Source organism: Notamacropus eugenii, chromosome 3 (assembly GCF_028372415.1).
Source record: "Notamacropus eugenii isolate mMacEug1 chromosome 3, mMacEug1.pri_v2, whole genome shotgun sequence".
In the NCBI taxonomy this organism is placed as follows: domain Eukaryota; kingdom Metazoa; phylum Chordata; class Mammalia; order Diprotodontia; family Macropodidae; genus Notamacropus; species Notamacropus eugenii.
In genome coordinates this window covers 14997520-15009783 of record NC_092874.1, presented here as the reverse complement: position 1 = coordinate 15009783, position 12264 = coordinate 14997520, and the positions used below count along the sequence as shown (strand labels likewise).

Genomic DNA, 12264 nt, shown 5'->3' with positions numbered 1-12264 from the left:
AAGTCATCTTGCATGTCATTTCTTATAGCACAATAGTATTTCATTACAGTCATATATCACAACTTGTTCAGCCATTCCCCAATTGATGGGCATCCTCTCAATTTCCAGTTCTTAGCCACCACAGAAAGAACTCTGTAAATATTTTTGTACAAAGGGTCTTTATCCCTGGGGGAAAAAAGTCTTAATGATAGAACAGTTGTTATGATAAACAGGATATAGTCCAAAATAAGAAAACTTTTTCCTCATCTCCCACTTATTTCTCCTTGGAATTTGGTTTCTGACTTTCCTCCTGGACTGGGAGTGCTTTGAACTGTAGTTACCAGGAATTTCTTAGTTGTTAAAAATCATGTTCTTTTCCCATTCTGGTTATGTCTTACAAAACTCTTTGTACTGAACACCAGCTACTCTATCCTCCCAGGTGTTGTCTCATCCCTGGGTTTTGACCTTGCTTTCTCCTGTTGCTTCTCCAGCTGATCTGAACACTTTTCAATGTACCTTTCTGGTTCATCATCCATGTACCACCCTGTATGAGGTGGTCTACACCAAAGCTCTGTTCAGGGTCCTTCTTATTCTCTATCCCCTCTTGGTCATCTCATCAGCTTCCGTGAATTCATTGATCCTCTCTCTGTGGATGACACCCCAATCTTTATCTCTAGTCCTAATATCTTTTCTGAGCTATAGTCTTCTATTACCAACTGCCCATGGGATATCTCTACCTTGGAATTTGATAGACATTTTAAACTCTTCTTAAATGAAATGTTCCAATTTTTATTCTAAAATATTTTATTTTTATAATACTTTGAAATAGTTTTATTTTGTTAAAATAGTTTTTGTTCTGGGGAAAATATCTATGACATTTAGAACTAAACTTTTTATTTTTTGTAATCAATTTATTTTCAGTTTTCAACATTCACTTCCATAAGATTTTGAGTTTTAGATTTTCTCCTCTTTCCTCTCCCCCTTCCCAAGGCAGTGTGCAATCTGATATAGGCTCTACTTACACATTCCTATTAAGCATTTTCACATTAGTCATGATGTAATGGGAGAAACCACAAGAAAGAAGAAACAAAACAAAACAAAAGGAGAGCAAATAGTCTCCTTCCATGTGCATTCAGACTCCATGGTTCTTTCTCTGAATGTGGATGGCATTTTCCATCATGAGTCTTTTGGACTTGTCTCAGATCCTTGCATTGCTACAAAGAGCCAAGTCTATCAAAGTTAGTCATTGCACATTGTGGCTGTTACTGGGTGCCATGTTCTCCAGGTTCTTTCTTCTCATTTCACTCAGCATAGTCTATCCAGGTGTTTCGGAAGTCTGCCTGCTCATCATTTCTAATAGCACAAGTGTTCCATTACATTCATATATGACAGTTTGTTCAGCCATTCCCAATTGATGGGCATCCCCTCAATTTCCAATTCTTGGCCACCACAAAAAGAGCTGCTATAACTATTTTTGTACATAGGGGTCCTGTTGCCATTTTTATGATCTCTCTGGGCTACAGCCCTGCCTAGTAGAGCTATTGCTGGGTCAAAGCGTATGCACAGTTTTATAGTCCTTTGGGCATAGGTCCATATTACTCTCCAGAATGGTTGGATCAAGAAGTAAATTTTTTAAACTGAATTTTATTTAACTAACAAACAATATGAATGTTTTTTGTTAGCAATATCAGCGTTATGCAGAGTAGGGAAAATGTGTCACACTCTTTATCTAACATGTTAAATTGAGAGTCATTGATAGAGTAGAAAAAAGGCTGGATTTGGAGACAGAGGAACAGGGGTGGGGGTAGGGGTCTAGCAAAAGATGCTTTACCTCTTTCCACCTCCCTTTGCTCATCTTATAAAATGAGGGGATTGAATTAGATCCCCCTAGTGATTACTAGGGTGATCTGAAGGTCTTTTCAAAAGAGATGACTGAAGTCACTGCAATGTCTAAATCTAGAATCCTTCCCTTCCCGGTGACTTCAAGTATCTTCCTCGATTAGCTTAGAGAAATAAACCTACATTTTACTCATTTTCTGATTTTTTCACATAACAAATTTTAAAAAATTAAAACACCTTCCCCTGAAATATAGATTTGTCTTCTAAAATGAAACCTTTTTCTGGAAAAAAAAAAACCATTTTCTATAAGGTTATGTCAAACAAACAACTATACCTTTTTAAAAAAAATATTGATGAAATTATATGACTGATTAATGATTTAAAGCTTCCTTAATGTAAATGATAAAATATCGATTCAATACATTTAGATTTTTATATTACATTCATACAAATACTTTTTGCATCATGAAAACTGAATTTAAGATGGAGCGTGACAGTTTTAAGCCATTACATTTTCAGCAAAATAAACAAACATTACTGTGGTTGATAATTGACATTCAAATTAGTGTTGTATATAGTTTAACAGTACTAATTTAAAAATCAGTATCCTAATTATTGCTAGTTTGAAAGGAAATAAACTGGCTTCTTGGTAGCTTTCTTCTCAGCGTCTGGGTAATCAGTGTCATTACCTGTTTTATTTATTTACTCAAAAGGATTAAATTTTAAATACTATACAATTTTTTAAATTGAAAAATAGTTCTTCTCAACTTCCATTACCAACACTGAAATCACAGTCTTTCAAGATTTGACATCTTTGTCCTTTATAAAAATAGACATGAGGAGAACAAAGTGTGCATTTTGATGTGTGTCTGTTTCTTTTTGGGGTCTCCAGAAATCCTTGTTGCACTCTCATGGCCAAAACTATCAGGGACCTCACTGGCCTCTCATTCTACAGAGAAGGAAATTGAGGCTAGCTCAAGCTAGCTCAAAGCACCATCTTCTGCACACCCCAGAGTGCCAGGTACCTAGTAAGTGCTCAATAAATGCTTGTTGACTCGTTGAACAGATGTACTGTTAAGTGAAGATGATTGTGATTTAAAGATGAGCTAAATATAGAAATAATTTCTTGTGAATTTAAAAATATAGAAAAAATAATTAATTTCACAGAAATACCTCCTCAGAAACCCCAGAAGCTTTCAAACAGCTGAAAAACCCTACCCCAAAAGGACAGAAAAAGGAAATAGAAAGTGGATTGCACAGTAAGAACCAGGCTTCTTTGTTCCCAGGAAGAAAACATTCACAACAAGTAATATTTTTCATATTTTTTCATGTGGGACAATGGTCTGAGTTGCTTAGTTTGCTTAATTGATATTTACAAATGCACCAAAATTACAAAATCAGTATATACTCTGGTTTTCCATGTTTATTACTGGCTTAAGAAAACATTTATAGATGAACTTGTAGGCGTGTGCTTGGCAGTCATCGAAATCTCTTGCTGAATGTTGGTAGATATTATAGAGGGTTTATTAATCCTTGTTTCTGTTTTGTATTGAGCATGTGCTTTCCTTGGGTAATTCATGTTGTCCTTATCTCCAGTGATAGTTTTAGTCACTGTTACTTATCTGGGAGTGCGGACAGGACAGGTTCCCTAGGGCAACAAGCAATAGGTTGTGGTAGACAAGTAAGCTAGTTGCCCGTGAGAAAATGCTGTGTCACTGACCACTTTCTTCCATGCTGCCTTTAAGGAGGCCTTTACAAGTCTCTCATGAAGTTTCCATTTTTTTCTCCTGATGCATTCATAATTTCTTTTTTAATGTCTGTATTTTCTTAACACTTTCTTAAGAAGTTTTCCCTGGTAAAAAGTTTTTAAAAGCTGATTGTTCAAAAGTCCAGAGCATCTTGTCGTATGTAGTTCTTGTCCCACATAGCTCTAACACAGTTATTTCATGGGCTGATAGGTTGGAGCTAGAAGGAACATTAGAAATCATCTGCCCTAACCTGTCTTTTACATCCAAGGGGCCTTACTCCAGGTGACAGAGTGAGATCAAGGATTTTTTAGCTCAAGTCCTTTTGCACCAAACCCAGCAAGTTTCTTTTCTGCCACAAATCTATGTGTGTCTTGGACAATGATTTTTGTATTTGAAAAACATGATTCTAAATGCTGTCTCTTTTAGGCTATTTAAACCTTTTTCTAAGGTACTAAAATGGTGATTTTAGGTAAATATTTTTCTGGCCTTATTTGAGAGAAAATTCTAGTATGTTCACTGTAAGGGAAGAGTTTCTTGTGTTTAAAGCTGTCCAAGAATAGCATGGGCAGCTTCAGTGAAAGTTGTGTGTTGGCTGTGTCTGGAAGATTTTAAGGGAAGTTTATAGAATTTCTTGTGAGGAAGGGTGTAGAGGGCATTTCTGTTTCACCTGTCTGTTAGTTCAAACCTTCTGACTTAATCCTTTTCATCTTGGATTCTTGGAAACGCTGAAAATATCCAAGGATAGACTTGTTGGATTGCCTTGTGGTGATTTCATTTGTTGAAGGGAGCTTCTGTAGCAAGCGTTCAGTGCATGACACAAAATAACCATTTGATAAATGCTTGCTGATTAAATTGAATTGAGACAGATAGGTGGAAAGGTGGGTTGGGCAGTTTTTGTGGCCTGGCCTACACTGGGAACAAGGGTAAGTGAGCAGATGAGAATTTAACATATCTTATGATTTGAATGGTAGGCTTAGCCAATTTTCACATCATTGATTTTCATTTGGAGCCCTTCACACTCTTTTAAGACTTTTTTTTTAGGTATGCCATTTTTCTATATCTTTCCAAAGGATTGCATAAAAATTTAATTTGATATCATTTTAGAATTGACGTTCATATTGCTGGCCAAGAACAGTCATTTGAGTCAAGAAATTTGAGAATTGTAAACAGTTCTCCCTTTGATTCAATTGTGAAACTATTACAATTTATTTAACCGGTTAGTGATAGTTTTTCAAATGGTAATGCTAACTGTAGCAATTTCTGTTGGTTGAAACATTAATAAAAATGCCTATAGCTGTTCGGAAATAATGTGCTATTTTAATGTTTTACGTTGGACACTTTGACATAGTTTTCAAAACCAAAATATATCAGAAATGAAAATTCTAACTTTTTTTGGTTTGGCTTAAACTTGGTAGTCAATATTTAGAATAGTTGAACTGCTAGAGAATGAAACATTTTATTTCTTTTGATATGTGTTATATGAGAAGTTCTATTGGTCAATAATGCAAATATATTAAAACTCAAGTTGTTCAGTGAGGGTGGTCACCACCACAGTAATAGTTCTACAAATTTGTGCTTTCCACTACCAGCTCTGTTAGGATAGGATGAAGAAAGAACTCCAATAAAAAGGCCAGGGTGAAAGTCTGGCTCTTTACTCCAAGCCCAATGCCTATGCCATCGTGGCCTCATGTCCCTGCTGTCTCCTCAGTGGAGCCATTGGATGGGTAGATACTTGTACCTCCCTGAGTCCCAGTGTCCTCATCAGTAAAGAGGGCTTCAAGATAACTGGAATACCGACCTGTCAGGAATAATTTGAAATCAGTGAGATAAGGTATGGAAAGTGCTTCCCAAACCTTAAAACATCATGGAAATGACAGTTTGGGAATATTATCATTATGGGTATCTGAGGTAAAATTGTGAGGATGATGGGGAAAAGGGGAGAGAAGAAACGCGATCACTTATTTCAAGAACTTTTGAATGTGATGTAATAATTCTTAGGGGAACACCTAACCATCAGTTTTTAATTAAGATTTGTATAGGACTTTATATTTTATAGATCGGTCAACCAGTAAATACTTATTAAACACATAAAATATGCCAGGCAATATGCTGGGGATACAGAGAAAGGCAAAAGTCAGTCTGTTCTCAAGGAGCTCACAGTGTAGTGGGATATAGTGTCTTGAAGTTTACAAAGCACTTTATAAATTTTGTCATTTGATCCTCACAACAATCCTGGGAGGTTGGTGATATTATTGTCTCCCTTTTATAGATGGGAAAACTGGGGAGAGAGAGGTTAAGAGACTTGCCCAGGGTCCCACAGCTAGGCAGCATCTGAGGCTGGATTTGAACTCAGGTCTTCCTGACCCAGGCCCAGCTCTGTATTCATGGCACCATGTAGCTGACTTTTTTTAGAATGCTTCAGATTTATTATCTCATTTGATTTTTCAGACTCTATAAAGTAGGTAATTTCATATTTGAGGAAATTGAGTATCAGTGTGATTACATATTTTGACCAAGGACCCACAAGTGCTAAATAGCAAAGTTGGAACATGAAGCTAGGTCTCTTCCAGTCTCTTGACAACAGCCAAATCAGAATTCTCTAAGATTTTTCCACCATGGGAATCATCTGGCCAGAGATGATAAGTGACCCAGGCCATTGCTGAGCTCACCAGGGGACAGAGCATGGAGGGAAGAGAAGGGAACCCAGGGCCCACTTAAACATGGTTTAAGAAGCTCAGTGATCTAGTAAAGAAGACCGAGCAGTCATCGGACTCATAGAAAGAATCAGTATTTATTAAGCACCAACTGTGTGCTCAGCGTTGGTGACACAAAGACCAAAAAGTTTTACCTCCAAGGAGCTTCCATTCTGATAGAAAATGGAGATGACATTCTTATGGAAGCCACGGGAGAAGATGGCAGGAGGAGAGGTTAGTGGAATGTCCAGAGCTGTAAGAGAGATCTGACTAAAGGGGGAAAAGAGTAGACCTGGGATGACTACCTAGAGCACATGGAGTCATGCTGGGATTTTCAGAAGCCTGACTGCGCCAATTGAGAGGTGCCATGGAAGGTAGGGATAGTGAAGACGCACAGGGACCTAAGTAGAGTTTTAGCTGAGAGAAGAGGTATAGCCTGATGGCACATGGAGGCAGCAGGCTCAAGTGAAGTTTTGTTTGTTTAAAGAGAGAGATCCCTAGCTCTGCAGTTAGGAATTCTGCTGGCTCTACCCATGGTCTGTGATCCTGAATCCAAACTTAACTGGGACTGCAGTAATAACAGATAACAGATGAGCAGAATGCTCTAAGATAGAGCTTACTGAGATTTTAAGTTGAGGAAACCAGGGGCTATAATAGATAAGACACTGGATTTAGGAAGACTCAGGTTTGAATTATTCCTCTGAGACTTAAAAGTTTGTCGCTCTGGGCAAGTCACTTAACCTCTTGAAAATAATTTCCTCCTCTGTGAAAAGAAAAATAATAGCACCTACATCACAGAATTGTTTGAGATTGGGATGAGATGAGTGAATGAAAAAGCACCTAATTAATTGCTTACTATTTATAAAGCAGATGTTTTAATCCACTGGAGAAGGAAATGGCAAACCACTCCAGTATCTTTGCCAAGAACACATCATGTACAATATTGGCATGCTCTGACCCACAAGGTCACAAAGAGTCAGACAGGACTGAACAAAAAATTTAGAAGACACTCCGCGAAGTACTTCTGAAAGCTCACATTCTAATTGGGGGGGCCACACTTGTAGAAGATTTTAGCTGTATGTCAAATGGAAAAGCCCCATGATCCTGGAGTGCAGTAGCAGAGCAGATGGTCGGGCCTCTTCTTTAATATCATTTCCATTGATGAAAACATTTCAGTTTCTGATATTGAACCATTTGACAGAGTCAAGGATTTTGGTAATGAGAAATTTGTTTTCAGATCTTAAGTAGTTATTTCCATACGTAGTCAAATTAAAGAAGCCTGTTTATTGAATGGGTGTTTCTCATTCAAAGTGAGAATATGATGAGACTTAGCCTGAAAGGGCCAGGGTCTCACATTGCCTCCTGGGCCATCTTCAGTCATCCTGATGAATATCAGGCCACTGGACCCAGAGGGCTCAGGAGAAGAAAGTAAGGTTGGTGACCTTGCACAGCCCTCCCTCATTAAAATCAAAGTCAACTGCAAGTCATGTCGCCATCTTGACGTCATGGTCCTCTTCGAGAACGAAGGACAAACACAGCCACAACAACAACCATATGTAGTACCTGTGGAGATAGTTGCCAGGCTGCATCTTTAGAGGTTACTTCCCCAGATGGTGGCAGTGGGGCTGTGGAGGACTGGTGTGTTCTGGGAGGTGGACACTTCCCAAGGCTCATGAGCTTTCCTGCTTCTTTGGTTGACAGCTGATGGTGGTGGTGATGGGAAAGGTGGACCGTTTGTCCACAGTGAAGACTATGGGAATAGGCTGGAAGCAAAGCTGATGGTATGGGTACTGCTCACCCTCTCAGGGCCCTTCACTGAGCTTTGAGTGGAAGTTGTGTTTGATATTTTCCATCCTTACTTCTGCATCCAGCCTTCTGCGACTTTCATCAAGACTTGACTTAACTCCTACCTTCAGGAAACCTTCCCTGGTTCCTCCCCAATCATCTCACTAATACTCATTGCTAGTACCATCTTCTGTTTTCATGTTTGTCTCTCTCTTTAATAGGAGTGCCTCTAGGGCAGGGACCAAGTTTCATGATTCGGACGTTCTTTGTATCCACAGCACTTAGCATGGTGTGTGGTACGTTTGTTATCATTCAGTTGTTCATTCATGTCATACTCTTGGTGACCTCATGGACCATACATAGCACACTGATGCTGTCCGTGGGGTTTTCTTGGCAAAGACACTGTAGTGGTTTGCTATTTTCTTTTTCAGTGGATTAAGGCAAAGAGGGTTAAGTGAATTCCCCAGAGTCACATGGCCAGTAAGTGTCTGAGGCCAGATTTGAACTCAAGTCACCGTTAAACGGCTCTACCGTGGCAGTTCTTCTATCTAGGACTTTCTCCTTCAGAACCCAGAGTTTTATTTACATTGCATCCCAGTGAGAATTATAGGACACGTTGCTCCTTTGTGGCTGTGTTTGTATTTGTTTATGCCATTACAATACATATATCTCTTATATTTTTTTCTTGGCATATCCCTCAGGCTTGAAGTTTTTTTTTCAACATTCATTTTCTTCCTTTGGAGTTCCAAATTCTCCCCCTCTCTCCAGTTCCTCCTTTACTCGTTGAGAAGAAAAGCAGTATAATACCCATTGCACAAGTAAGCCACGCAAAACATACTTCCATATTAGCCATGTTGCAAGAAAGAAAAGAAAAATAAAGAAAAATGCTTTAACCTGCTGAGTGGGATGGGTTTAGTGAAGACTTCTCAGATTGTAATTCTTCCCCCAGGGGTGAGGTAAGGCCTAAAGGCTCAAGGTTACAATATTTTTAGAACAGAATAGTTCCATATAAGGATATAAAACTGTGTAGCGTATTAGGGTCTCAATGATTGGACAAAACTCACATAATTCCTCGATGTCTTCATTTCAAAAAGGATTGGTTAGATTTCGTGTCTAGAATGCAAGATCATATTCTCAGCTAATGAGGATAATGGTCAGTGGGGGGAGGAGGGACTTGTGTTAGGGTCTATATAAATCACTGCCCTTTTCTTTGTCTTCAGCTTTCCTACTCCTACAGGTTAGCCCTGCTTCTCGAGAATGGAATAAATCTCTTTTCTGTCATCACTTTGAGAGGCCTCTGAGTAATTGATTTATGTAGGGACCTGAGCCATCCCACACACCTGCACTCAGAGTTCATCATTTCTTTCCCTGGAGGTGGATAGCATGTTTCATCATGAGTCCTTTGGAATTGTCTTGGACTGGATCATTGCATTGATCAGAATATTGATCCTCCATAGATGATTATTGTAACAATATTGCCATTATTGTATATAATGTTCTCTTGGTTCTCCTCATTTCACTTTACATCAGTTTGTATAAATCTTCCCAGGTTTTTATGAAAACATCGCCTTCTTCATTTTTTGTAGCACAATAATATTCCATCACCATCATGTAGCACAGCCAGTTCAGCCTTTCCCTAATTGATCGGCATCCCCTCAATTTCCAATTCTTTGCCACCACTAAAGAGCTGCTCGAAATATTTTTATACATATTGGTCCTTTTCCCTTTTCTTTGAGCTCTTTGGGATATAGACCTGATCACGGTACTGCTGAGCCAAAGTATGTGCAGTTTTATAGCTCTTAGGGTATAGTTGTTTGCTCTCATTTTGGAGAAATCATTCTCAGTACCTATTTTTAAATTATTTAAATGACTACTTAGGGAATGTTCAATTAAAATAATCATGCATATGGAATTAGAGTTTGTCATATTTCATACTAGATAACTGTGGGGTTATCATCCTTGCCTCTTTGCATATTTTGTTCCACAAATACTCTACTTCCTATCTTTGGCTTCCATCCTTTCTCTTTGCTTCCTTTCTCCCAAATGGCTAGGTAAGATACAACTTCTCATTAGTTACTCTGCCATTTTTATAACGATTGCTTCTGTAACTTGTTTCAGACTGGAGAAAGTAGAAACACATTAATAAAAAGTGAAAAGCTTTAACCCCACTGCTGTCTTCTTCAGCAGTCACCTTCCTCTCTCCCTCTTCCTCCTTTCATTTAGTGAGAGTGTAGATTATTTCTACTTTACAAACTCAGTTCAGTCTTGTCTTTTTAGGGCCACCTTCATGTTAGAGAGATAGTCATTGATGTCAGTTTCATATTTCAAAATGAAAGATGATACACAGTTAATAAGTCTTGTCAAAATTAAACTCCTGCATGACAAAGTTTCCAGAATGTAATAGGATCCTCTCTGTCCCCCTCCCCCACATCCCAAGAGCTTGGCTTTGTCTTCTAAAGACATGAAGTCATTTATGTATAGAAATTTGCAGCTCTTATTGTCATTATGTCATGTTAAAGACCGTTCACAGGGTAGTAATCTCACAACGTCTGCTCATTGGGGAATAGAAGAAAGAGATCTGCCTTGTAATAGTCTTCTAAAGCCACACACTTGGTTAGAAGTCTTAAACATTTTTAAGAGTGTCTTTACATGTGCTTTTAAGACACTGGATCTTAAAGCTTAAAGTATGCGTGGGACTAGGTGGTCACTGAAGTCCTTTCCAAGTTTCAAATTCTATGATTCAGTGAAATTCCGTACCTAGTCAAATTATAGGATATACTAGAAAGTGAGTAGCCAAATTGTAACACTTTTGTTTCCTTAATTTTCAGTTGAGAAAAAACCTAGCTGCTCGTTTTGAAAAAGCTAGAGAAAAGACCTCATTTTGGCTATTTATCAGACTCTCACAGTAGCTATTTTACACCTCCTTATTCCCCAAATGTTCTACATTACTTCCTCCTCCTTCCTTCCATTGATCCATCCATCACCACTAGCTGTTGTCCTGTCACACCCTTCCCTTTCATCAGTAAACTCCTTGAGAAAGTCATTTACAATTGTGGCCTTCAGTCCCTTTCCTCCCACTCCTTTCTTAACTCTCTAGAGTCTGGCTTCTGACTTCATCATTCAACTAAACCTGCTCTCTCTGAAGTTACTAGTGATCTCTTAATTGCCAAATTTCCCCTTTTCTCAGTCCTCATCCTTCTTGAGCTTTCTGCCACCTTTGACACTGTTGATCACCCACTTCAATATACATTCTTCTCCCTAGGTTTTCGGGATGCTTTTCTCTCCTAGCTCTACTCCTAATTCTCTGACCTGACTTTTTCATTCTCCTCTGCTGTGTCTTTGTCCAGGTCCTGCCCACTAATCATAGGCTGCTAATCAAAATCAAATTCTGTTAGCTTTTTTTTTTTTTTTTTTTTTTTTTTTACAAATTGAATAGAAATTTCTCCAAAAATATTGTTTGTTTTAGATTTTTTTGCTCTCTACCTGTTGCAGTCTTTTTCCAGAGTTTAAACTACTTAACAACACTCTCTGGGTCATTCTTACCACTTGCACTTACACTCCTGGGCTGGAACCCTAGAGCATGGTAGCCACCCGTGGATTCTAGGGATAACCCTGTGGCTGTACTTCAGACACTATAATAAGCCCACAAAGACTAACAGTATTTCTTCTCTTTAACCAGAACCCAGTATTCTTAATTACTTTTTAGCAAACAAGAATTGACTAGGATGGCATAGGAAGAACAGCTGGTATGAGACCCTCTCCCCCAAATCGTGGAATATACTGTCCCTAGATACAATGTCCATGGAAAGAAATATAGCTTCAGATATGGGGAACAGTGGTAACGAGGTCCATGTGTGACAAGAGATCACTCATAACTGCTGGTACTGGAAGTCCTTTGTATTTTTGTAGCGTACTTTGAAAGTGTTTTTCAAAATGTTTTCACTGTGACTAAGGACTAAAATATTATTTTTAAAATATGCTAAATTTCCTTAGTACTTGGTTCAAAAGCAACTTGGTATGACTGGTTTTCTTTTTATACATTTGTACTTCTACTGTATTTCCTCTACCATTTCCTTAAATTTCCAATTAATTCTGGAATTTTAAAGTTGTTATCAAGGGAAGGTAATTGTCTAATATGCCATGCAGCTGTTATTACTGAAGCTGACTGAAAACTTTTGCCATCAGTTTCTGCACGGTGACTGCGGTGCTTTTGTCAGGAT

The 12264-nt window shown here is 38.4% G+C and overlaps 1 protein-coding gene across 7 annotated transcripts in view; it reads left to right on the top strand.

Moving 5' to 3' along the window:
• The window catches only part of HYCC1 (hyccin PI4KA lipid kinase complex subunit 1), a 116696-nt gene that overhangs the window by 51095 nt on the left and 53337 nt on the right, over positions 1 to 12264 (top strand). The window contains exon 1 of one of the 7 annotated variants that reach the window (XM_072650906.1): positions 2711 to 2839. The exons of 5 other annotated variants lie outside the window; for them this stretch is intronic. The gene's annotated coding sequence lies outside the window, so the exon portion shown is untranslated. Of the gene's footprint in view, positions 1 to 2710; positions 2847 to 12264 lie in introns of those variants that run through there. One more of the 7 variants, XM_072650905.1, reaches the window with a different exon arrangement.